Source organism: Musca domestica, unplaced genomic scaffold (assembly GCF_030504385.1).
Source record: "Musca domestica strain aabys unplaced genomic scaffold, Musca_domestica.polishedcontigs.V.1.1 78, whole genome shotgun sequence".
NCBI classification, from domain to species: domain Eukaryota; kingdom Metazoa; phylum Arthropoda; class Insecta; order Diptera; family Muscidae; genus Musca; species Musca domestica.
Genome location: NW_026712403.1, coordinates 417756 through 445323, shown reverse-complemented (window position 1 = coordinate 445323; position 27568 = coordinate 417756).

Here is a 27568-nt window from a genome sequence, read left to right as displayed (position 1 = left end):
TTTACGGCAATTCTTCACACAAGGGGTGCGATCAGCAGAACGATGTTCAAATCGCGGAGACCAATGACAACTGAATAGCCTTGTTGAAGAAAAAAAACCTTGACTGATGTGAGAGAGGCAAACAAATGTGCGCTGTAAAAATCGTATGCGCAATCAAAGCAGCAAACCTAATAAAAAAATCAACACCAAGAATCAATGACAGAAAGTTGTTAAAGAGAATATTGATCATTACCATCTATAGTAGGAGTTTTGGAAATTAATCCAACAGCAATTCCAAATTATAAAAATGGTTGTTTCGCGACAGAGAATAATATTGCCGGGAATTATTTTCTAGAATTAATTTGTTTTAACAATTATCACAAGACCTCTTGGTTTTTATTTTGCATGTTAATACTTACAAATTTATTATAATCGTAACCAATCTAGAACCAATGATTTTAATTAAATGAAAGGAAAATACTTTCAGTAAATTCACAGTTTTCACTATTTTTAATAGAGGAACTTAAGTACACTGTGGATGTTAATCGCTGGTATCAAAGTTGACAAAATGGCAGAACAAAAGTTCTTTAGGTTTATCGAAGCCTCGGTGACGCTTTTAAATGCCCTAAATCCTTCCAGTTAAAACATAATAGATGACAATCAATATGAAGAGAAAAACGTCAACAACAAAAGAACAAGTTAGCAATGTTTGCTAGCAGAAACCAAGAGATGGCGCTGTAAACAATATTAACAGAATATCAAAAGAACAAAATGTAGGTTTCATAGAAAACAACGTTTTTAATATTTTCCCAAAATTAAACGCAAGCGCCACTACAGGGTCCTTTAAAAAAAGCTTCCTTGTTTGCCATTTTCTGTGACGCATAAATGTAAATACAAATGACAAAAGGGTTTCGTTCACTGTTGACATGACCACTTCAACCGGCACGGGTATTTCGTTTGCATCAGAAAAAAAACACTCATGGCAAAGATTTCTAATTTAAATTCAGTTTTTTTTCTACTGCTCCACTCCTTAACTGCAGAAAAAAAGAATATCTTGTTATTTTCCCTTAAAATAGCCGTTGGTATGCAAATACGCCAGACACAAGACATCCTACCTGTTCTATTTTGCGTTTTTTTTTTGTGCTCTTCCTGCTAATCTTTCATGCTTATCACAAAATCCCAGTCACCTGTATAGCAGGGTGACCTTTTTTTGCTGATTGTGTTTTTTGATGAATGTGTTTACAATCAAATGCAAATACACATGCCACACACTCACACACACACTTCGACACACACAGGAGGGTAAATACACAGACACTAAGCCATAAATAGGCTTTAATATAAAGAAGGACCTTAAATACACGCACACCGGCAAACGAGCCACCACCAGCAACAACAAAACAAACAACAAAACAAACATTGATCCGGAACATTGTTACGCTCCTAACATGGCCGTTGATGCCTTCAATGTGACTCAGGGGATATTTTGACAAATTGTACGGCACTGCGTTGAAAAGTCATTGTTTTCCCCCATTTGATGTTGAGGACTTTGCCGGCATCATCATCGGGACCCCTTGTTTTAGCTGAACGAAGAACGAAGGAGAAAAAGAAGGAAATTCTATTTTTTCTTAGCCACTCCAGTTGGTGGTGTTCTCCAAGGAAAGCTATGTAAACTTTTTGTTTCTCTTATTTTTTTGCCATGTTTTGCATTGCTTGTTTTTAACGAATTTTGTTATTAGGGTCTTGTCGACGTCCTCGCCGTTGCCGTTGCCGTCGTCGTCACAGTCCCTTGGCACTTTTGTTTTATGCGAATTTCTGTAATCGCATCAAACGCTGGGTAAATTTCTAAGATGTCATTTCGTCGTTCGTTTATTTTAATCTTCTCCACTCTCTCTGTGTGTTTAGAATCGGCCCCCTTTTTTCTGGCCCGGTTGCCATGTAAGTGTGTCTGACTTTTGCTTTTCCCAAGCAACAAAACAGCATCCAATAACAACAATGGCTGGTAGCAAAAGTTCCAAAGAAAACAACAAGCCAGAGGGTTGCGGGGTGGGGGCCACAAAGTTCAGCATCTATGCTTTATATTCTCCCATAGCTTGGCCATAATCAAAGTTACGACAATGTGTTGAAGGCGGCTGGGGGTGGAGAGGCTGGAGAGGCTGGAGACTGTTTTCCCAAACTAAGCCTCATAAAATCTTTAAAGATTCTTGTTTTTTTCCGCTTCAATTTATGAGCGTAGTCTTCTAGGAAATATGTGATTTGTCTGTAAACTGCTTACAATATGTTAACAACTATACATGTTACTGATAACCGATTTGTTAAGCGTTGTTGTTTTTTTTTTTTTTTTGTAAACATTGGGACAAGTTTCCTGTAGACAGTTAGGGGTCGGGAGGGTTTGTACTTTTAAAGTTTTTTTAAAGTTTCTTGTACTTTTAAAGTTTTATTTCTTGCTTTGTGGCCATAAAATTGTACGAAGTGACCAACTTTACTACAGAAGAACTTTAAGAAATGGGCCATAGTTGAGCGGAAACTCCTTAAATCACGATTTTTATCCCCTTAGCCATATGGCTACAGAGAGTATATACCATTTGATACGGTCAAAATGTGCCTCATCGAGATAACGGTTTCAGAACCTAGGTCTCTTTGGACCAAAACCGTTTCAGGACATATGGAGTCGATCTAGCGATGTCCGTTCGTTCGTCCGACGGTCTGGCTGGCTGGCTGGCTGGTGCGCATAATAACTCTCGAAGGAGTATCCGATTTGATCCAAACTTGGTACATCGTAATATTTTGATCAAATTTAGATAGACTTCGAAAATGGGCAATATCGTCCCACTCCTTTTGGTAATTCCCCACAAAACGTCGAAATTAAAAAAAAAACAGTAAAGAAAGTCTTAAAGTCGGGCGGGGCCGACTTTATGATACCCTAGACCACATTGCTAATTTAGTAGAGCTCCGCATAACAATTAAAATTTTTATGAGAGAATGCAATCATACACTCTATGATTATAATTATAATTTAAAATTCAAAGGACTAAATATGCCGAAGCATTTAGTGCACAATTAATATGAAATCGGATAAAGATATATATGGGAGCTATATCCAAATCTGAACCGATCTCGAAAAAATTTAGCAAATGTATTTCTGAGCTGTATTTGATATATTTCTCCAAATATTGTTGTTGCACAGTGCATATTACTGCGGCGGTGGACAAAAATAACAAATCGGATGAACAATATATATGGGAGCTATAGCTATATCTGAACCGATTTCGATCAAATTTGGCATACATATTTTCAGGCCTAATTTTTGTGTATATACAAAATTTCATACAATTCGGGCCGATATTACACGTTTGGTGCACAATAAAAGGCAAATCGGACGAAGATATATATGGGAGCTATATCTAAATTTTGACCAATTATCTCCAATTTCAATAGGGTTCGTCCTTGGGCCAAACAAAAGATCTTTGCAAAATTTCATCTGGATCGGGCAATAAATGCGACCTGTACTTTGTTTACAAAAATACATGGACAGACGGACGGACGGACGGACGGACATGCATAAATCGACTCAGAATGTGATTCTATGCAGATCATCAAAAGGAACAATGGGTCTATCTCGTTTCCTTCTGCCTGTTACAAACAAATGCACAAAGACATAAAACCCTGACCACCTTGTGGTGTAGGGTATAAAAACAAGTAAACGAGCTGTAAGTTCGGCCAGGTCGAACTTTGAATATTCTCCACCATTTGGAACGAATTTGGCAATTCACGAAAACAATAAAATTCTTTAAAAATGGCGTTAAAAACTTAAAAATAACGAATGTAGCTGTTACATTAGGGTTTTGTCATAAGCCATTACAATATTCAAATGCGAAACTTAAAAAAAATCGGTGAATACTGAAGCTAAAATCATCAAAATACTGAATATCGGGAGGTACCGTTGGGGGTTATACGAAGACGTGGACCTGCAGAGACAATTTTCTGTCTTTGGCTGTAGTATCCATTATGAACTTCAAATACCAAATTTGAAACAATTCCGGTGAATAATGTCGCTAAAATCATCAAAATACCGAATATCGGGAGGTACACTTATATGGGGGCTATACGAAGACGTGAACCTGCACAGACAACTTTCTATCTTAGGCTGTAATATTCATTGTGAACTTCAAATACCAAATTTGAAACAATTCCGGTGAATAATGTCGCTAAAATCAACAAAGTACCGAATATCGGGAGGTACACTTATATGGGGCCTATATGAAGACGTGGACCTGCACAGACAATTTTTTTCTTAGGCTGTAGTATCCATTACGAACTTCAAATACCAAATTTGAAACAATTCCGGAGAATGATGTAGCTAAAATCATCAAAATACCGAATATCGGGAGGTACCCTAATATGGGGGCTATACAAAGAAGTGGACCTGCACAGACAATTTTCAGTCATAGGCTGCAGTATCCATTACGAACTTCATATGCCAAATTTGAAACAATTCCGGTGAATAGTGTCGCTAAAACCATAAAAATCCCGAATATCGGGAGGTACCGTTATATGGGGGTTATACGAAGACGTGGACTGCCCAGACAATTTTCTGTCTTTGGCTGTAGTATCCATTACGAACTTCAAATACCTAATTTGAAACAATTCCGGTGAATGATGTAGCTAAAATCATCAAAATACCGAATATCGGGAGGTACCCTAATATGGGGGCTATACAAAGAAGTGGACCTGCACAGACAATTTTCAGTCATAGGCTGCAGTATCCATTACGAACTTCATATGCCAAAATTGAAACAATTCCGGTGAATAGTGTCGCTAAAACCATAAAAATCCCGAATATCGGGAGGTACCGTTATATGGGGGTTATACGAAGACGTGGACTGCCCAGACAATTTTCTGTCTTTGGCTGCAGTATCCATTACGAACTTCATATGCCAAAATTGAAACAATTCCGGTGAATAGTGTCGCTAAAATCATAAAAATCCCGAATGTCGAATATCGAATTTATCTTATTTTTCATTACAGCCGGCAAATGGATGACACGACAGTGCCGATTAATCAGATTAATGCGTAATTTCCTTTAATTATAGTAATCTTTATGACAATATTTTTATGACGACATATTTTATTATTAGTTTTATAATTTCTATCGAAAAAGTAAAAAAGAACTTCGTATTTGTGTGAATATAAATTGCCAAGATGATTTTTACCTTCTCCCCTCTGCCATTAGCCTAAAAAAAACGGGAGAAAGTTTGAAAATCACCTGATGCTGTTCTTGAAAGAAGTGCTAAGTTAATTTATAAAGTTTATCTCTGCGTGTCGGCCAATGAACCTTTGTTTCTGTTGCGGCTAGCCATCAGTTTATGGTTGTACCTGGTGGCGAACCACCATCAAATGACATTAGCCTTAGCATAGCAAACCATCAAACAAAACCCCGATGGCGTATGGCCAACAATTATTTTAAAGTAAAATAAAGCAATAAATCATACGCACCGCTGACCGCAATGAGATTACTCTCTAGTTCATTTTCTCAACGTTTCATTGACAACAATTGGGGGTGTTGGGTGGTGATGGTGATGTTCGTGGTATTGTTGCTGATGGTGGCTGTTCTAATAAATGTTAACGAAATAATTATTTAATAATGTTCAGCTGCAAGATTTCGCCTTTGGAATTCTTGGCACGTAACTTAGTTGTGGACCTTGCGGTTGTCGGAACAATTTCTCTTAGCTACTTAGTAAAATGGTGATGATGTTTAAACGCTTTTGTTATGCCCTCGAACACGAAACGTGAAAGATTTAGTTTGTAATGATGTTTTTACAACATCCTATGGAGGGAATATTCCGAACGGGAGTACTATTCGTCTTGGACCACAGAAGATTTAAAAATACATTATTGATTCCGACTAGATTTTGAATTGGTATGGAAAGGCTACCTTGTCCATCGTTGGAATAAACCCAATTTTTGTGGTAGCTTCGGTTCAAAGTGGGAAGCGTTGATCCTCAAAAATAAATAAATTTAACTAAATCTCTCACGAAAATCCAGTCCGGCTCCTGTTGATTCAAAGGTTTGTTATTCTTTATGATTGAAAATTAAGGCTTCGAGAATTATCTTGCGCACCAGCCAGCCACAGAGACAGAAAAACGGACCGATGAACGGACAGACACCCCTAGATCGACTCCAAATGTCCTGAAACAGATTTGGTCAGAAGGGTCTAAAGCCATTATTTCGAATAGAGACCTTTTTGGCCGTACAAAATGATATATAATCTCTGTAGTCACAGGGCTGAGGGTATAACTAATGTTTGATTTGGTTTGGCTGCTGTCCTAAGTGGAAAGCATTGTCCCTCAGAAATAAATACATTTAAATAAATCAGTGTCGAATATCCAAACTCGTCGCAGTTGTTTCGGGGTTTGATATTCTTCATCATGAAGGATATTTGCCTCTTTTGTGATGCATTGGCGTTGCAAGGTTCATTTTCGAAATTCAATGGAACTTAAAGAGCAGCTACATGCACTTTTTCCACACACCCATTAACGGCATATTCGCCCGAAAATTGAGTGGCGCTAAAAATCACAAATAGGAAAATTCAAACATAACTTAGTGAAATATATAATACAGGGTGAGATGAAAAAAACTGCAACCAACTCAGACTGCTGTCATTTCTAAGCCACTCGGCCAAAAGCTGCTAAAATTATTCCAGTAGCAGCTCATTATATTGTTTACAAGCGTACAAAAGCATTTTGTTGAGAATTTTCCAGAAAAAAAGTTATTCGAGATGGAATTCAAGCGTGATAGTGTGATTTCTTATATTTGGCTGGAAAACCATAAGAGGCTATCTTTATTCGGCTATTCCATTCGGCAAATAATGAGAAATGAGCTCGGGGTAAAGCCATTGAATTCCAAAAAGTGCAAGAATTTACACCACAACAGAATGAAAATGGAGTCAAAAGAGCTAAAGAGTTGCTTCGCTTGGCCGAATGTGGTGAACTGCCGAATTTGGTTTTCTCCGTCTCCGATGAGAGAACATTCGTTGTCCAGCAGTTAGTAAACAAACATAATGATTGTGTTTAGTTGCCAAAGAGGTCAACTGAAAATGTGCACCTTCCTTTGGCCACCAGAACTTAAGCGCCGGCCATGGCGATGGTGTGGGCCGCCATAACAGCCAATAGTCGCTCTCCTCTCGTATTAATCGACCATGGCATTAGAATAAATGCCCAATATTATCGCGAAAATATTCTGGAGGGTGTATTAAAGCCTTAGGCACGCAAACATTTTGACCGCAGACCTTGGACATTCCAACAGGACTCAGCCACATCACACTCAGCACGCGCCACCCAAGTATGGTTACAAAATAAGGTTACTCGCTTCATTTCCAGCACACAATGGCCACCAAAATCTCCGGATACCAATCCCTTGGGCTATTATGTCTGGAGTATTTGGAAAGCAAATTTGGCACTATAAAATACCAAAGTGTCGATCACCTTAAGCAAGCGCTTCGCCGGGAATGAGCCAAAATACCGCAGAGCAACATTCGGGCAGCGTGTGACGGTTTCATTGGCCGTTTGAAGGCCATAATTCATGCCATAGGTGACCAATTCGAACATATCTAAATTTATTCTAAAATTTGATGCTATTTCCTACATTTCTTGCTTTCATTCAATAAATTTTTTTGAAAAATGTAAAAGTTATGGCGTTTTACTTTGTTACAGTTTTTTTTTATCTCACCCTGTATATCATCTTCAGAACAGATCTGCTGTTAGCAAAAATGTTTGGATGTGTGAAATTTTAAGAGGGTGTTGGATTCTTAATTTGCCTTTTATGACCGTTTTGTTTTGCAAAATTTTGAGGCCTTTGTGGGAAAGGTACAAGAAGGGGTGCGCTGATACATCCCATGTTCTCAGCAGATCTCGTGTTAGTAAAAATAATGGGATATGTGAAATACGAAGAGAACCGTATGCTTATTTCAGGTTTTATATTCGTTTTGGTTATTCAAAAATTGGACCCTTTGTGGGGACTATGTATAAGAAAGAATGGTCCCATATCTATCATCTTTGTGACCGATCTTTTATAAATGGAAGCATTGAAATGTACTATATTTGAATGGAATCGGAAATTAATTTCGCGTTTTATGAGCTTCATAGGTATTCAAAATTTTGACATTTTGTGGGGGGAGGCAGTAAAAGGAGTGGACCGATATATCCCATTTTCAAACCAGATCTTGGTTTATTAAAAATATTTGGATGTGTGTATATCAAGGCTAGGCAAAGAGTATCCCTTGTGATATCTGTGTGTTCACCAACACAATTGTAAAAAATAAATTGTTTTGAATTTTCTGTCAAAATGGTTTTGGGAGAATATTTAGTTTTGTTCGAGCAGTCGCTGAGGAAGGTGCTGTCGGATATTTTTATGAATACACCGTAAGAAATATTGGAGCACAAATATATCTTACTACATATTCGGAACAAATATTTCCGAATTTGGAAAAATTTAAAAATTTTAAGATTTATCTTTTTTGATTGAATTCTATTTGATAAAATTTGCATACGAATTCACATGTTAGGAATAGAAATTTATTTCATATTGTTAGACAAATTTATTATCCTTCCAAATTAATGGACATTTTCATATCCCTTGATTTCTCTGAAATTATATGTACGTTCTTAGTCAATATTAGGGAAAATAACAGGATGTGATGTTTGTCATTCTGTTTGTAATTCATAGACATAATATTTTAGGACCCAACGCAGGATATGCGTTTCTGATCAGCATAAAATTCTACAACTATTTGCGTATGTCAGCCTGTGGTAATCGGTATTAATTTTTAAAGGATCAACCTAGATGGTTAGGATGTTAAGTCCGAAATTATTATTTGTGTTTAATAAATTTTTTTTTTAATTTTTTTTTAATAAAAATTATATAAAATTTTTGAAAATGTCAACTTATGTATTTTTTTATTTCAAAATCAAACATAATTGAAATAACTGTGCAAATATATCTTCGAATTGTCTGATCAAAATATTAATTTTTAACAACGAAGTTGTTTTTAAAACGGAAAATTTTAAATTGAAAATTTAAAGATTACCAATTATTTCTCACTCTGTAAAGAGAGGCAAAAAACACTTGCAATATTTTGTTATTTCAAAACACATACAATCACAAAAAATTTTTGAGGCTCTCTGCCTAGCCCTGGTGTATATCGAAGACAATCGAACGTTTGTATCGAATTTTATAAGAGATATAACCATTCGAAACTAAGACTCTTTGGTACTCTTTGGGGAGGTACTTCATGGTCTCCATTGTCTCTGTCCATTGTCTCACCTAACCTAGTACTGTTGCAAATATTTGGATTTTAAAATTTGGAGTAAAATGGGATTATCCTTTCTCTTTCTGTGCAGTAATATATGTTTTGAAAATTCCGAATTTTTCTAGGGAAGGTAACAGAAGGAGCGGACCGATATTGCCCATTTACGAATTCGATCTAAGTTTGATATTAATATTACGATGTACCGTGTTAAGACCAAATCGGATACTCGCTTCGAGAGTTATCGTAAGTACCAGCCAGACGGATACCTCTAGATCGACTCCAAATGCGCTGAAACGCATTTGATCCAAAGGGACTTAGGGTCTAAAACCGTTATGAGGTCCGTTTTGGCCATGTCAAATAATCTATCCCTCTGTAGCCAAATTGCTGAGGGTATTAAAATCGCCATTTGTGATGCATTGGCGTTACGATTTTTTTTCGAAATTCAAAGGAATTTAAAATGGAGCTGCGTGCAATTTTTCCACACACCTATTAACGGCCTTTTTGCTCGAACATCGAGTGGTGTTGAAAATCACAAATATGAAAATTCAAACATAACTTAATGAAAAATACGTATATGAATGGCAGAATTCGAAACATACGCCCCTATCGAGTGCAAAACATACGTTCGCCGCATTTGATTACTTTTCATTTCACCCAGTGGAAAAACAACATTTTTCATTTGCACAAATTTACAATGGCAGCAGCACTCAGTTGTTGTTCATTATTTGAGTTTTTCCGTTTTTTTTTTTTTTTTTTTTTTTTTTGTTTCTTGTTTCGTTTTTGAAATATTCTCTGCCACAAAATAATCTGTGTATCATAAATTATTTAGGCATACAAACATACGTACATATTTGCCCAGCCTGTCGATGTGTGAGTGCGTGTGTTGCCTTCCTCATTCTTATTTTATGCCAAATGAAACGGCAAACAAGTAACAGAAAAAGTAACAGAACACAACAAGACTAATATTATATTTGAAGAACATTCGCAACATTTTTCATTTACGGCAGGGCCGAATAACAAACACACTTGTTCGCCCGTCGTTGGTGAAAGATGAAGTGGTTGATATTTAACTGCAGAGAGTTAAATGGTTGCCATAATGACAATGGTAAGAGCGGCTGTGGGCCTGTTAATAAAATCTGTTGCTGTTCATCTAACATTTATCTCTGGGGAGACCACATTTTAGTGCATTTGATAATTTGCCATGCAAACGGCGTTTTTTTTTTTTTTTTTTTTTTCTTCCTTTCGTTCGGCCATAATGAAATAAACATATTGTAGCCCCTTGAAGTATGCTACTGTTTCATTTGCAATTCTGCTTTATGAGAGAAAAGAGTTTTGCAACCAATGCGAGGGAGACTTATGTGTGTATATTGCCCCCATTGAATTGTTTGAAGGGAAGTTAGAAAATAAGAATCTGTAAAAAGGGTTTCCAAAACGTTAGCAAAAGGCGTAGCAAACTTTATTTACATTCGTCTTTTAATGTGAGAATAAATCAATCAATCTTTTAGTTTTGTTGACAATAAAAAAAGGGAGAAGAAAAGAGAAAGAAGATATTTTTTGGGAACTTTTCATTTTTTAAGTGACAATACAAAAAGCAATTGAATATATTCGGACAAATATAAAAAAACATATGCCAAAGCCTAGAAATACACTGTGCAACAAAATTCAAATTTTACAAACTCCAGTAGATTATGAAATAAAAGGTAAAAAGAGAAGACACGTCTATTATCGTTACGAAAGTTTGCATCGCAAAGCCACATACACGACGGGAGTAGGTTCCTTTCTCTTCCACATTTTTTTGAGATTTTTGGATAAAGATTCCTTGGAACCTAATTCTCGTCAGCAATGCTGATAAAAAATATTGGCCGACAATATTTACCCTTACGACGGTCACCAAAGGTGTCTCCATAGTATGGAGTCAGAGGGCTGCAATGAGTATGATTGATCACACACAGTGGAAATACAATCAAACTCAATCAGTCGGTCAGATGCAACATGTTCATTCGAGTCACTCAAGCCAAACGAAAAAGTTGTGATCAAACATGTATTGATCGAAGTTTTGTGATCGCAATCAAACAGCTCACATAAGTTATTTGTTTACGAACTTATGTTGAATTGTTCATAACGGGTCGATCATCTATGATGAGTCTGATCGGTTTTATTTATCCTAGTTAAGTGAGTGATTTGACTTCATTAAAACACAAATGTTCGAATTTGAGCGAAATCATGATTGTAATTTTACTAAGGATTTTATAACTAAAAGATGTCCCCATTGAAGAAATTGGTACAAATTATATTTAATAAGCATACAATTTTTCATTTTATTTGGGTTTTTTGTATGCTAGACTTCAGTAACTTATTTGAAAAAAAAAAAAAAAACAAAATTAAATTTTTTAATAAAGAAACACATCATTGGTGTTTAGAAAACTAAAAATGTTTAAATACTTTTTTTTATTTTACAATATTGGTTAAGATTTTTCACAAACTTCGCACTATCACAATATTCTTCCTTTTCAAATATCAAAAAAAGTCAAAATAAACTGTCCCAACTTGATTAAATGGTTGAATAAACAATGACGCTGAGCGAACTCGATTCAAAGAAGACAATCACGGTTGTGATTGCGCATTTACATTCATGTGTTCGATCAACTCCTGCTGCTGAACACATCAAACCGTCTCGAACGCTCATGTTTGATTGTGAGTGAAGTGATTCAAACTGAGCGTTCGATTCGATCAGAAGCGAAAACGGTCATTTCATTCAGATCAAACTAAACGACTGCATCAACAAAAATCATGTAAGAAACCGAGTATGCTTGAATTTTTGCATACTCGTTGCAGCCCTCTGGTATGGAGGGTATATTAAGTTTGTCATTCCGTTTGTCAGACCGCACAAAGTATATATATTCTTGATCAGCATAAAATTCCATGTCGATATCCATCCGTCTGTCTGTCTGTAGAAAATCACTCTAGCTTCCGAACGAAATGAAAAAGGTTGATAAAGTTTTACTCAAATGTATATTATGTCTGCAGGACTTTTGGTATTAAAAATGGATCATGTAGGTCCATGTTTTGGCATAGTCTCCGTATAATAGTACCTCCCTATTTTCGGTATTTTAGTGACTTAAGCGACATTATTAACCGGAACTGTTTCAAATTTGGTATTTGAAGTTCGTAATGGATACTTCAGCCTAAGACGGAAAATTGTCTGTGCAGGTCTACGTCTTCGTACAGCCCCCATATAACGGTACCCCTCGATTTTCGGTGTTTTGATGATTTTATCGACATTATTTACCGGAACTATTTTAAATTTAGTATTTGAAGTTCGTAATGGATACTACAGCCTAAGACGGAAAATTGTCTGTGCAGGTCCACGTCTTCGTATAGCCCCCATATAACGGTACTTTCGGTATTTTGATGATTTTAGCTACACTTTTCACCGGAATCGTTTAAAATTTGGTATTTGAAATTCGTCAAAAAGTCAGTCAAAAAGACAAATTGTTTGTACAGGTCCACGTCTTCGTATAGCCCTCATATAAGCATTTTGGTGAAAATTTTCCAAAAAAAAAGTTACTCGTGATGAAATTAAAGCGAGGTAGTGTGATTTCTTTAAATTTAGCTGGAAAACCACAAACCACTGTGATACTGGTGGTGGAAGAAAACAGAAACATCAGCAGAAATTGTTCGAAAGGTAAAGAAGCGACTTGTTTGAGACCGAAAACCGCGTCGCAGTGGCCGAAAAATGTCTCGTGAACTGGACATATCGCAATATTCCATTCGGCAAATATTGAAAAATGAGCTCGGGGTAAATTGAAATTCCAATAAGTGCAAGAACTTACACCGCAACAGAAAGAAAATAGACTCAAAAGAGATTAAGAATTGCTTCGCTTGGCCGAAAGTGGTGAACTGCAGAATTTGGTGTTCTCCGATGAGAAAACATTCATTGTCCAGCAGTGTGTAAGCAAACAAAATAATCGTGTTTACTTGCCAAAGAGGTCAGGTAAAAATGTGCAACACCTTCGGTTGGCCACCAGAACTCATGGTGATGATGCGGGCCGCCATAACAGCTGATGGCCGCTCCCCGCTCGCATTAATATACCGTAGCATCAGAATAAATGCCGAATATTATCGCGAAAATATTCTGGAGGGAGGCCGCAGACCTCGTACATTCCAACAGGACTCAGCACCATCGCACGCAGCACGCTCCAACCAAAAATGGCTGAAAAATGAGGTTCCTCGCTTGATTTCCATCGCACATTGGCCAGCAAACTCTCCGGATACCAATCCGTTGGACTATTGTGTCTGGAGTATTTTGGAAAGCAAGGTTGGCACTAAAAAATACCAAAGTGTCGATCACCTCAAGCAAGCGCTTCGACGGTAATGGGCGAAGATACCGCAGAACAACATTCGGACAGCGTGTGACGACCGTTTGAAGGCCATAATTCGTGCCAAAGGTGACCAATTCTACAAATCTAAACTTATTCTAAAATTTGATGCTATTTCCAACATTTCAGCTTTCATTCAATAAAATTAAAAACACAGACTTAAGTTATTCTTAGAACCTTTTAGAACCTCCTACTTATCGCCTTAAGATTCTAGCCCTAGACGTTTCTTCTAAATCTTAAACCACATTTACACGCTGAATTTGTAGTAAATTAGCAGTTCTTGTTGTCAAAATATAAAAAATCTTTCTTCAAAATATATAGGCCTACTACTTCCCTATTTTCGGCAGATATAAGGAGCTGACAGTTTTTATTTGAATATCAGCAATTTCTGCTATCAATTGATAAATACGATCAGTACGCATAAATTTGGACTTTCAGGTAGGTTAAAACATTTTCTCGCAAAACAAATTTGAAAAAATGTTAATTTGGTGTGGAGCTCAAAAAATGGCTAGTCAGTATTGCAACATTCTTCCCCTCAATCCTCTTTTGATAAAGCTGTGGGCTACCAAGGTTATGTTTTTGTTCATGTTTTTTGTGCTTCTCCGAACATTTAAAAGATTTGACACCATACAGCAAAACAGGATTAAACAATAATTCCTTCGACATTTATTAGCTGGCTACCACTAAAAACTGTCTGTGAAGCAGATAAAGGCTGCAAGCGACGAAAATACAAAACTGCTCGCACCGGAGCAATCACATTGTGGCCTACGATACGTATGATTTATGACTTGTTTTACGTGAATATTCATACGCCATGATGCCCCCGGCGTTGCTATGGTTGTTGCTGCTGTTGTAATGTCATCAAAACTTTTTGAAAACCAAGTTGGAAATTTATATTCCCTCAAAAGAGAAGATGAATAACAACAAAACAATTATTTTTCTTATCCATTCGAATAAGAAGAATAAAATGTTGCTTTTGTTATTCCGCCAAGTTTATGATTAACAAAAGAAAACTTTTGCATAACGTCTGGTTAATCGACATACATTTGAGATTGCAATTAATTTCTGTTGGAAATTTCAATTTCCATTTTCGCTGTCAAAGAACAAAAAGAGAAATGAAGCAAATTATATGGAAATGTTAAACCGCATCTTATGATGTGTGTGAGTATGGGTATTTGTGGTGTGGTTAGCGGTAGAAAGATGAATCGCTTTTAAGTTAATTCCCTCTTTTCTTTGTTTTAATCACTCAGACGTTTTTAGCCAATGGAGCTCGCTTCAAGGGTGGTGAAGAGGATTTGGGTATTTTTAATAAATGTAATCATCAAAAAAGTGGTTGGCAGCGAGGCACAATCCTTGTGTTGGAAAATACTACTACAATTATTTGGAGCATAACGATGTAGGTGGTGTTGCAGACACCCTTGTATCCCCTAAATTTGGGCTTTGAAAGAAGTGCTGTTTCGAATTATTCTGAAAATTGTACTAACCTTTCTTCCATAAAAATTAAAAGAAAATATGACATATTTAAATATTTGTCATTTTCTTTTTTTACACTTTCATAAAACAAGAATTGAGTTCCAGATGGTATGGGTTGCACCACTCTTAAACAAGTTGGATACAAATTTAAGAATTTGCTAAGTTTCGACTAAACAGTGGATTTCGTCTCAATCATAATTTAGCTCAATTATTTATCCAATTTTGTACCTTTTGTGGGTGTAGTACTAGAAACAGTGGATAGTTTAAGGACGTGATCTCACAGTGATTGAAATATTAATTTTTGCGTAGATCTAAGAAAATCGGCGAATCATTATACCCTCAGACATAAGGCTAGAGAGGGTATATCATTTGATATGGCCAAGGCGTGTTTCACCGAAATAACTGTACCCTAGGTCTCATGGGACCAAATCCGTTCTAGGACATTTGGAGTCGATCTAGCGATGTTTGTCCGTTCATCCGAACGTCCGTTTGGCTGGTGCGCTCGATAACTTAACATATTAAAATTTTGAATAATTACAAATCTTATAAAATGTGATATGAAAGTCCGATTGTATTTAAATTTCACACATCACAATATTTTTACTGGCCCAAGATCTGCGGTGAAGATGGGATAACTCTGTCCACTGCTTCTTGTACCTCCACCACAAATGGTCCAAATTTTGAAAACCCTCCGAAACTTGACAATATTTCTATCAACACAAGATCTGTTTTAAAGATGGTATAGATCGGACCATTCCTTTTTGTTCCTGCCCCACAGAGGGTCAATAATTTGAATGATCAACAAGTAAAAAAGCTGTAAGTTCGGCCGGGCCGAACTTTTAATACCCTCCACCATTTGGGACGAATTTGTCAATTTACAAAAAAATAAAATCCGTTAAAAATTCTGTTAAAATCTTAAAAATACAGAATGTAGTCGTTATATTAGGGTCTATACATGAAATAACAAATATTTACTTGTTTACAAACTGCTGGCCAACGAATGTTTTCTCATCGGAAAAACTAAATTCGGCAGTTCACCACTTCGGCCAAGCGAAGCAATTCTTTAGCTCTTTCGAGTCTATTTTCTTCCTGTTGCGGTTTAAGTTCTTGCACTTTTTGGAATTTCAATGGCTTTACCCCGAGCTCATTTTTCAATATTTCCCGAATAGGATATTGCGATATGTTCAGCCCACGAGCCATTTTTCGGCCACTGTGATGCGGGTTTCGATCGAGTCTGCTGATGTTGCTCTTTTCTTCCGTCCACTTCCTTGACGTCGGGCTACGCTACCAGTATCATGGTAACGAGCAATGGTACTAGCCAAATATAAGAAATCAATAAATTGAGCTGTCACTGGAATAATTTTAACAGCTGTCGGACGAGTGGCTTTGAAATGACATCAGTCTGAAGTTGGTTGCAGTTTTTTCATCTCACCCTGTAACCCTTATCGTAGTCATAGAGGGGTACAAAAGCGTCCATCAATTTTGTTGAGAATCGATTCCGAGTTGGATATAATTCCCAAATTGTGGAAAGCCATGATACAAATTCAAATAAGGCTCATAGTTGGTATGACCTGTTGCACATAATTTCTCAATACAAACTTTTTTGTTACGGGAGCTCTATTTGATACGTATAGTGGTGTATGGTCCGAATTTTGCCCTTTCCTTATTGGTTTCTTTGTCGAAATGCTACAAAAAGGATAATAATAGTCCGCCATTGTCAAATCGAAAATTCGAGGTGGCTAAGAGACATCTGCTTTGCGGCTGATAATGTAACGGCCGCTCCTTGTCCATTTTCTAAGAATATTGGACCAATTAAGGGTCTGGACCAAACAGTGATTCCTTTTGTATGCCTGTTTTTTTTTTTTTTTTTTCAATGTTTTCTGTGGTTCCTGTACCCCAAATGTGACAATTTTGCTTGTTTTTGCATATGAGATGACGGTGTTTCTCTTCTTCCAAAATCCATACGCAAATTTCGTACACAGTCAGCAATGTTGCTATGATTTTCGAAGTAATATCGCAATATTTGCAAATAATCCAACGTTATTCTACAAATGTATTGTCGTTGGTGTATCAGTTATATCAAACAGGATATATATACTGGAGCTATTTCCGATCTGGTATGAAATATATTTATTGAAGCTACTATAACTGTACCGATTTTCACAAAATTCGACATACTTTCTTCTAAGCTAAATTCGTATGTGACCTTTGGTGAGGCTTTTGGCTAACATAAAGAGGTTTGGCTCTCGTTTACACCATAATTTTTACATATTTATCGTATATGTATGTATGTCGTGTATATCATCAAATTTTAGAATAAGTTTAGATTTGTTCGAATTGGTTACCATTGGCACGAATTATGGCCTTCAAACGGTCACGCTGCCCGAATGTTGTTCTGCGGTATTTTGGCCCATTCCTGGCGAATCACTTGCTCGAAGTGATTTTAGTGCCAACCTTGCTTTCCAAAATACTCCAGACACAATAGTCCAACGTATTGATATCCGATGATTTTGGGTCCATTGTGCGCTGGAAATGAAGCGAAGAACCTCATTTTGAAGGTCCAAAGTCTGCGGCCAAATTGTTTGCGTACACAAGGCTTTAATACACCCTCCAGAATATTTTCGCGATTTATTCTGATGCCACGGTCGATTAATACGAGCGGAGAGCGACCATCGGCTGTTATGGCGGCCAACACCATCACCATGGCCGGCGCCGGCGCTTGAGTTCTGGTGGGCAATCGAAGGTGCACATTTTCAAATGACTTTTTTGGCAAGTAAACACGATCATTTTGTTTGTTTACAAACTGCTGGACAACGAATGTTTTCTCATCGGAAACGGATAAATCCAAATTCGGCAGTTCACAACTCTCGGCCAAGCGAAGCAACTCTTTAGCTCTTTTGATTCTATTTTCTATCCGTTGCGGTATAAGTTCTTGCACTTTTTGGGATTTCAATGGATTTACCCCGAGCTCATTTTTTAATATTTGCCGAATGAAATATTGCGATATGTTCAGCTCACGAGCCATTTTTCGGCAACTGCGACGCGGGTTTCGATCAAGTCGCTTCTTTACATTTCGAACCATTTCTGTGATGTTGCTGTTTTCTTCCGTCCACTGTCGGACGAGTGTCGTTTTCATCGCACCCTGAAAGTACGCTAAGTCATATAGCCTCCATATAACGCATTACACTTTATTCGGAATTTTGACGATTTTAGCCACATTTGTCAATGGAATTGTCTATAATTCGATGTATGACGTTCTGAATAGGTACTGATGACTCTGACAAAAAAATGTGTTCTTAGCCCCGCCATTGCATATAGCCCGTCAGATTAAAATTACCCAGAATTATCGTCTCCTGGCCGAAAATTGTCTATATAGAACCATGTATTGAATGTTAATGCTATCAAGGGTTCAGCGGGCTGAACTTATCCGCTTTTTTATTTGTTTATAATATTATTTGTAATATATAAATATTGCTTGAAATATATTAAATATTCAGATCAGATTTTTTAAATTATGTTTTTTTTTTTGGTCTAGGCTACAATAATATAAGTCATGTGTTTTGTAGACATAGCCAAATCTAAAATTTGTTGCTTTCAAGGAATCTTAACCCTAATTCTTTAAAAAATTTAAAAAAATGTGTAGAACTTCCCGGCCCTTTTTTGGTAACCATCCGATTTAAACTTTCAAAACGCCGGTACATGTGTCATATTTTTAACTCTACTTTCTTAATCTAATCGGTTGTCCTTTTTTCTGTATGATACAAAATAATATTCAGTGAAACTTAGAAACGAACACTACACTAAGTTTTAGTTACATTGCATAAACATACCCTTTTTATTTTTGATATTTTTTCCCCATCTACGGTGATCATCTACATGTAAGTGCAAATTTCTGTAGCAATGCCGCAATATTTACGCGATAGGCGATTGTCATAAGCTATTTTACTTAATTTCAGTAGAAATCGTATCAGAGTAATATACAGGACTCATAAGCATATTTTTTGTCCAATTTTCTTCTTAAGACCCACCAAAGATTCAGTAGCTTTTTAATAAGAAGCCCTCGCTAACATTTGATATTTTTGTTCAGGCTGCAATTCCAAGAAATTTTCACCAAATATCATATCTTGGTGGATCAGCCCACATGCCCCGCTTATTTGCATTTGCCCTTTTGTTAATATTTTTGCTTCAAATTCAAAATCGCTCTCAAGTCTGTCAAAGAGTCTACTTAAAGATATTGTGTTTTCGGTTTCCATTGCAATACAATTTGGCGCGAGAATAAAATGCCAAAAACAAATACCTTCACATTTCAATTATCCACGAGGGAGATGAAAGATTAAAAAAGAACAAATATTCAGTTGAATATTTTATTACGAGTTTTTGTTTCTACTCCTCTTTTGTTTTTTCTCTTTCTTCGTCTATTATCTGGGTCATTTTAGACCCTTCTTCATAATCTTACGAGGCTCAAATGAACAACAACAGCAGCAACAAGAACAATACATATTAACAACAAATGTTAAATTTCATCATCGGGGGGGGGAATACTTTGTTGTGTTGCTGTTCGATTGTCCCACCCCCTCTCAACGAACATAACAAAAACTGGCAGATAAAAGAAACTTCATAGCATTCATCTATTAACGTTTGGCTGAACAACTTAAAGTGCTGGGTAAAAGAGATTTTTGAAGGATGCTGTTGCTTAATTAGAGAAATAACTTTAAAGTTATTTTACATCGGGAGGAGGAGAAGAATGGAAAAGTTTGTGTTGTTATTATAGTTGTTGTTGTTGTTTGTAGTCCACTTTGCATGGGAGTAAAATGTGGGTATGTATTGCCTCCCCATTTCACAGTGGTAACAATATGCAAATGATATGTTAGGCAGTGTTAACACTTTTTTGTTAAATTGAAAGTAGCAGAAATTTCTAGTGAAAATTTTGTAAAAAAAAACTTTGAATTATTAACAGATTTTTGTTTTTTGTTTTTATACCCTTCACCACAAGGTGGTCAGGGTATTATGTCTGGGTGCATTTGTTTGTAACAGGTAAAAGGAAACGAGATAGACCCATAGTTCCTTTTGATGATCTGCATATAATCATATACTGAGTCGATTTATGCATGTCCGTCCGTCCGTCTGTCCATGTATTTTTTTTAAACAAAGTACAGTTCGCATTTATTGCCCTATCTAGATGAAATTTTGCACAAATCATTTGTTTGGCCCAAGGACGAACCCTATTGAAATTGGAGATAATCGGTCAAAATTTAGATATAGCTCCCATATATATCTTCGTCCGACTTGCTTTTAATTGTGCACCAAACGTGTAATAAGTGTGGCAAATTTGATCGAAATTGGTTCAGATACAGCTATAGCTCCCATATATATTGTTTATCCGATTTGTTATTTTTGGCCTCCACAGCCGTAATATGCACTTTGTAATAACAATATTTTGGGAAATATATCAAATACAGCCCAGAAATACATTTGCTAAATTTTATCGAGATCGGTTCAGATTTGGATATATCTCCCATATATAACTTCGTCCGATTTACCTTTTATTGTGCACCAAACGTCTAATATTTGTCCAAATGGGATGAAATTTGGCACTTACGACCGAATTGAGTCTAGAAGCTAGTATGTCAAAGATCGATTCAGATATAGCTATAGCTCCCAATATATACTGTTCATCCGATTTGTTATATTTGTTACCCACAGCCGTAATATGCACTCCGTAACAACGTTATTCAAGGAAATCGGTTCAAATTTTATCGAGATCGGTTCAGATTTGGATATAGCTGCCATATATATCTTTATCCGATTTCAAATTAATTGTGACCAAATGGGCAATACTAATGCTTCGGCATATTTAGTCCTTTGAACTTTAAATTATAATTATAATCATAGCGTGTATGATTGAATTCTCCCATAAAAACTTTTAATTTTTATGCGGAGCTCTACCAAATTAGCAAAGTGTTGTAGGGTATCTTAAAGTCGGCCTCGCCCGACTGTAAGACTTTCTTTACTGATTATTTAATACGATTGTGAAATATGCATATTTTTTGTGACTGTAGGCCAATCTGTAAGACCATACGGCTACCTTTTTCAAGCAAATTTATTTTAACGACAAAATTAACAACATACTGAACCTTTTTATACGCTCAGCAAAATAGCTTCAGAGGGTATATATCATTGACTGCACAAAAAGAGAAATGATTATCCGATTTTGCTCCAACTTTACAAATTCTAATACTTTTATCAGTTCTAGGTCAGGAGCGAAGATGGACAATATCGGTCCATTCCATCATGTACCTCTAAAGGGTCAAATTTTTGAATATCCATGAAGCTTATAACATGCGAAATTAATACCCGATTCAATTAAACTTGGTACATCTCAATATTTCTATCAACACAAGATCTGTTATAGAGATGATGGTTATCGGACCATTTTCCGGTACCTCCCCACCTATCCGAAATAGGCATCCAGTTCTCTTCAAATTTCACATATCCGCACTCCTTTTTGTACCTCCCCCATAAAAGGCGAAATGTGCATAGATATCTTCCAACCCCTCTGGTACCTCACAATATTACGCTACACTACTCCAGACCGCGAAATATTGGTGACTATTTATTTGACAATTAATCGGTAGGTGAGTTTGGCACAACCTGATTTTCATCGCAGATTTCCTGGCCTTCCAACGCCTACTGGTGAAACATTGCGACGTTTAGCCGCTCGCCTCGAAGGGACTGGCACAACAAAAGATTCTACCAGGTGTGGTGGACCCCAGGGTATTTGTTCTGCAGAGAATATTGCTGTTGTAGCCTAGGACGTCATAAAAGCGACGTCGACATCGATCAGACGACGTGCTACGCTATCTATCTAGCTAGCTATCAGTCAACGGTCTTTACAGCGTATTTTGGTACAAGATTTGAAGGTTCAGTACAAAGTCCAGATGGTGCATCAGCTATGAACTGCTGATCACCAATCGCGTCTAACATAAGCTCAAGCCATCCTTAATCACCACCAAGAAGAAGAAGAAGATAATTCTTCATCAAAAATAATCATGAGAGATGAGGCCCATTGACGCTTCTGGGGCACAGAAAATCCGCGTGTAACCCACGAGGAGCCATTACGCCCGCTCAAAGTCACTGTATGGTGTACTGTTTTCGCTGGATGATCAACGACTTCTTTTTGCCGGGATTGGAAAATATGTGGTTCTAACAGAACGGTACACCGGCACACGCTGCACGTGCCACAATCGATATACTAAGGGATGCATTTCCCGGGCGCCTAATCTCCCGTTTTGGCGATTTGCACTGGAAAACAAGATCACCCATTCGTGTTTTCGAATGGAAACCATGGTTGAGGAGTAGGGTCGATGCATGGAAGTAGTTTTGGAAGTGTGTACTCATGTATACGAAAAGTACTAAACAGTACTAAATTTGGTACAATTTGAATTTGATTTAACGATGGGGCTGGATTCCTGAAATTTGAAATTGACATTACTGGCGGAGAATAGGCTTGGGATATGGAGATAGTTTTCGAAATTTTTACATGTGTGCACGAAAGGTACTTAATGGTAATAAATTTGGTACAATTTATATTTTAGTTGAACCGATAGAGCTGGAATGCTGAAATTTGTAAATAAGATTACTATTGCATTGTAGGACTGATGTAGGTAGGTGGTTTTGGAAATTAATTAAATTTGGTAAAATTTAATATTGGGAGAGCTGGTAGAGGTGAAATCTTGATCTTGGAAACAAGATTTCTATAAAATTGTATGATGTTTTGGAAGTTTGGAATGTAGGATTGGGATATGTAGGAAGTTTGAAAAATTCATACTTATGTGTACTTAATTTGGTACAACTTATACTTGTGTGAACTAATAGAGCTGGAATCTTGACATTTGAAATTGAGATTACTGTGGGAACGTAGGATTGGGTTATGTAGGAAGTTTTATAAAATTCGTACTTATGTGTACTTAATGGTACTATAATTGGTACAAATTGTAATTGTGTGAACAACTAATGCTTGAAATATGAAATTTGGCATTAGCGTCGCCGTTCGTGTGTCGCCTGGTCGTATGGAGAAACGAATATTACTGAATGGTACTATATTTGATATTAGGTGCAGTGATAGAGATAAAATTATGAAATTTGATTTTTAGATTACTAATGAAATCTGTCTTTGAGATTTGGTGATGGTTTGGAAATACGTCCTATATTTGTTCTAAAAAGTACTAAATGATACCAGCTTTGTGATAGGGTGAAGGGATCGGGCTGGAATCCTCAAATTTATTATTGAGGATTCTGTTGGTATCTGGGATTGTGAGTTGGAGGTGGCCAATTTCAATTATGGAAAGTAGTTGATATGTTTTGGGGAGAAAAAATGGATATGGGTCCATTGTGCAATGGTTTTTTATCAATATCCTCCTCTGTAAACTTCAAAATGAACGATTTGGCGGTCTTTTTGTAAAAGGTAAATATTTACATGTGGAATCATTTGTACGAAATATGGGTCATTCCGATCAACGTTTTGTTAGATAACTATATTGAAATTAGGGGATGCCTTTATATTAAGATTATACCAAAATTTGGGCCTACATTGAAATTTTGTGCAAGTGTGTTTCTTCTTCCTAAGAAGTCAAATTATCAAAATTTTCCGAAATTTGTATGAACATGTTAAAAATCTTATTATTATATTATTTAAATATATTTTGACTTGCGTTTTGATTATTCAAATTGTTGACCCTTTATGGAAGGGGTTCCAAAGTAGTCGGTCAAAGTTGTCAATTTCGTATCAGACCTAATTCTGATATAAATGTGCCAGGTTTGTGCTACTTAATTTACCTTAACATGAGAATAAAAAATAATTAATCAAAATTTAAACCTTTTGTGGGGGTGGTACATCTTTATACCAGGTTTTGTGTTAGTAGAATTACTTGGGATGTGCCAAGTTTGAAATAATCGGATGCCCATTTCGCATTTTATGAGCTTCATAGTTATTAAAAATGTTAATCCCATTGTGGGGGAGGTAGCAGAAGGAGTAAAATGCTATATTCCATCTTCACACCTGATTTTATGTTGATAGAAATTGGGGTGGTGTGAAATTTTAAAGTAATTAAAAAAAAATTAAAGTATTCAAAATTTTGACCCTTTGTGGGGGAGGTGCATGATGGAGTGAGCCGATTTTGTCCATTTTCGCACCTGATATAGCACTGACAAAAGCATTGTGATTTGCAAAATTTGAACAAAGAAGGATGACTCGTTTCTGCTATATACGGAAAATTGTTTTCTGTGAATATATTGAGCTTTTGTGGTCAAGTTTGAGAATAATATTAACGATGTTCGAGAGTTAGACATCTCTAGATCGACTCCAAATGTCCTGAAACGGTTTTTGTCCAATGGGACATGGCTCTGAAACCGTTATTTCGATAAGGCACGTTTTGGCGGTATCAAATGATAAATACCCTCTGTAGTCATATGGCTGAAGGTATAACAAGTTAAAAAGCAGTAAGCTCGGCCGGGCCGAACTTTGAATACCCTCCACCATTTGGAACGAATTTGGAAATTTTCAAAATATATAATCTGTTAAAAATTCTCTTAAACACTTAAAAATACAGAATACAGCCTTTATATTGGGGTCCATAAGAATATAGCCGTTATATTGGGGTATACATAGGCATTGTAGTCTACATAGACATTGCCATAAGCCATTACCATATTCAAATTCGAAACTTGAAATAAACGGTGAATAATATAGCTAAAATCATCAAAATACCCTATATAGGGAGGTATCGTTAGATCGGAACTATACGAAGACCTAGACCTGAAAAGACAATTATCTGTCATAGGCTGTAGCATCTATTACGATCTTCAAATACGACATCTCAAACAATTTCGGTGGGTATTGTACCTAAACACGTCAAAATGCCGAATTTAGGGAGGTACTGATATATGGGGCCTAATTGGGAGGTACCGTTATATGAGGGCTAAATGAAGACGTGGACCTGCACAGACAATTTTCTTTCTTAGGCTGTAGTATCCATTTCGAACTTCAAGTACCAAATTTGAAACAATTCCGGTGAGTAATGTCGCTAAAATCATAAAAATACCCAATATGTGGACCTGCACAGACAAATTTCTGTCATAGGCTGTAGTATTCATTATCATCAAAATACCGAATATCGGGAGGAACCGTCATATGGGGTCTATGACGTGGACCTACATGGGCCATTTACGAACTTAACCTGCCTACTGGAAAAATAAACATGTGTGCAAAATTTTAGCTATCTCTATTCGTTCGAAAGATAACGTGATTACAACAGACAGATAGACGGACATCGCTAAATCGCCTTAGAATTTTACGCTGATCAAGAATATATATACCTTGTTTTGTCTGACATGAGCATTTCGAGGAGTTACAAACGGAATGACAAAGTTAATATACCCTCCATAGTATGGTGGAGGTATAAAGAGGAGTTTAGCTCTATTCCTCCACACAAAGTTGCCAAAGCTAGTACCATTTAGTACTTTTCGTACAATTATGGTACACATTTCTTAGACCACTTCCATATGTCAAGGCTATACATGTACCGTAACCCTAATACAAAAATTCAAACTGCAAGCACTATTTGTTCTCCCAATACGAAATTGTACCAAATATAGTACTATTTAGTAATTTTACAAAATTCCAGCATAATCCGCTCACCTTAAATTCAATAACATTTAGTCCAGTTCGGATACTTAGTAAATATTTCAAAATCATTCTCAAGTTTTTAGCTCTATCCATAATACTAAATGGTACCATTTTAGCTGTTTAGTTCCATTAAAGTACTTTTCCGAACCTTTAAGGTCGAATTTTGAAAAACCCTTTAGTATATCTATCCTGAAGCCCATCAGTGGATTTCATTCCAAATTCCGGAATTCTAGTTCATTCCGTTTGTCCCATAGAAAGTATTCAAGTTGTAGTTCATTTTACTACGTTTCGTACCCTTTTAATGTGAATTTCCATTAACCCATTAAAAACGCCTAGGCAATAAGACTGACCCTCGTGCAAATGTTCAAAATTCTATTTTCAGCCGTTTCGTCTGAGCGCTGATTCTCCCTCAGTCGCTATTTCCCTACTCTTTTATAAATAAATTTAAACACTCGCAAGTTATTCCAGGAATGAAAATTATCTGCCACCAAAGCTTCCTTCCTAGGAAACTTTAAACAGAATTTAAATATATTTTAAAAATTTACATAACCATCCGGCCAAGAAGCCAAACCAAACCAAGTCAAGGAAAAAAGAAAACAGTGTTATGTATTTTAGAATGGATCGACATTTTGGGATGAACAAGTGTTAGGTTTGTGCTGTTGTCATTACCATTCTCCCGGCTCTCTGATGGCCTTTGAAGTTAACAAGAATTCTTTTATAATTGTTATGGGTAGGTTTTTTTGGCTAATAAATGATTGCCACGATGGTGTTTTGCCATTGTGATGTGCCACGATCCAAAGTCGTAGGCAAGACATTGCCATGCGATAGCATTAATACTCCAGCCATGCTGCCATTGTGTGGACCATTGTAGCCAGGGTCCTGGTCAAAAGTTTTCCCCCCAGAAAGGATTACACAATTTTTGATTGTTTTCCTTCGTTTGTCGTTTTTTCTTGTTTTGTTCGTTGGTATTTCGATCTTTTTTTTTGTGTTCTTTGTTTTAACAGCGAAGAGCATTATTGTGAAAAGCCATCAGCTAAAAGGGTTTTGCACTTGCGTGCCAGATTACAATATCTCATAATAGTCGTTAAAACAAAACAAAAAAATAGAAGAGAAGGGAGAGGAGAGGAAAGGACGACGACGAATGAAATTGTAAGTTAGTGGCATTAAAAAGTTGTTTCATTTTGCATTGTTGCAAAGAACAAGTCATTAATGTTTCGTTTCATTGTCTTCGAGTTGTTTTATTTGCATTTTTTTGTTTTTCTTTTCATTTCTCCGTTTTGTTTAAATAGTTTCGTTATTTTTGCCTCTCCAAAGCCTGACCATATACTGTTGTGCTGAACATGGCTTTCGGGTGGCATCGTAATGGGGATCCACTTAACCTCTTGTTGTATTTTGTGTGGGATAATATTTAATGGAGGGGATTTGAGTGACTTTTTGGAGGAACTAATTAATCACAAATGAATACTATTATTTGCTTTTGTGTATTGGAAAATTTGTCAAGGAATTGGAAATTAATGATGTTTTCAGTTGGAGACATTTATTTTTTGTGATTTCGATATGTGTTTATTGCTCGGAATAGAAAAATGAATATGTGCTTACATCGATGTTGTTAGTTGTTCTGTTCCATTTTACAGCTAAATATAATCCAATTGTCATCCAAAATGGTACAATTCTTCCCTGTCCTTAACTCTCTTCTTAAACGTGTTGATTAGCTTCAATTGTGTGATCAGGATTTTTTTTCCTGTT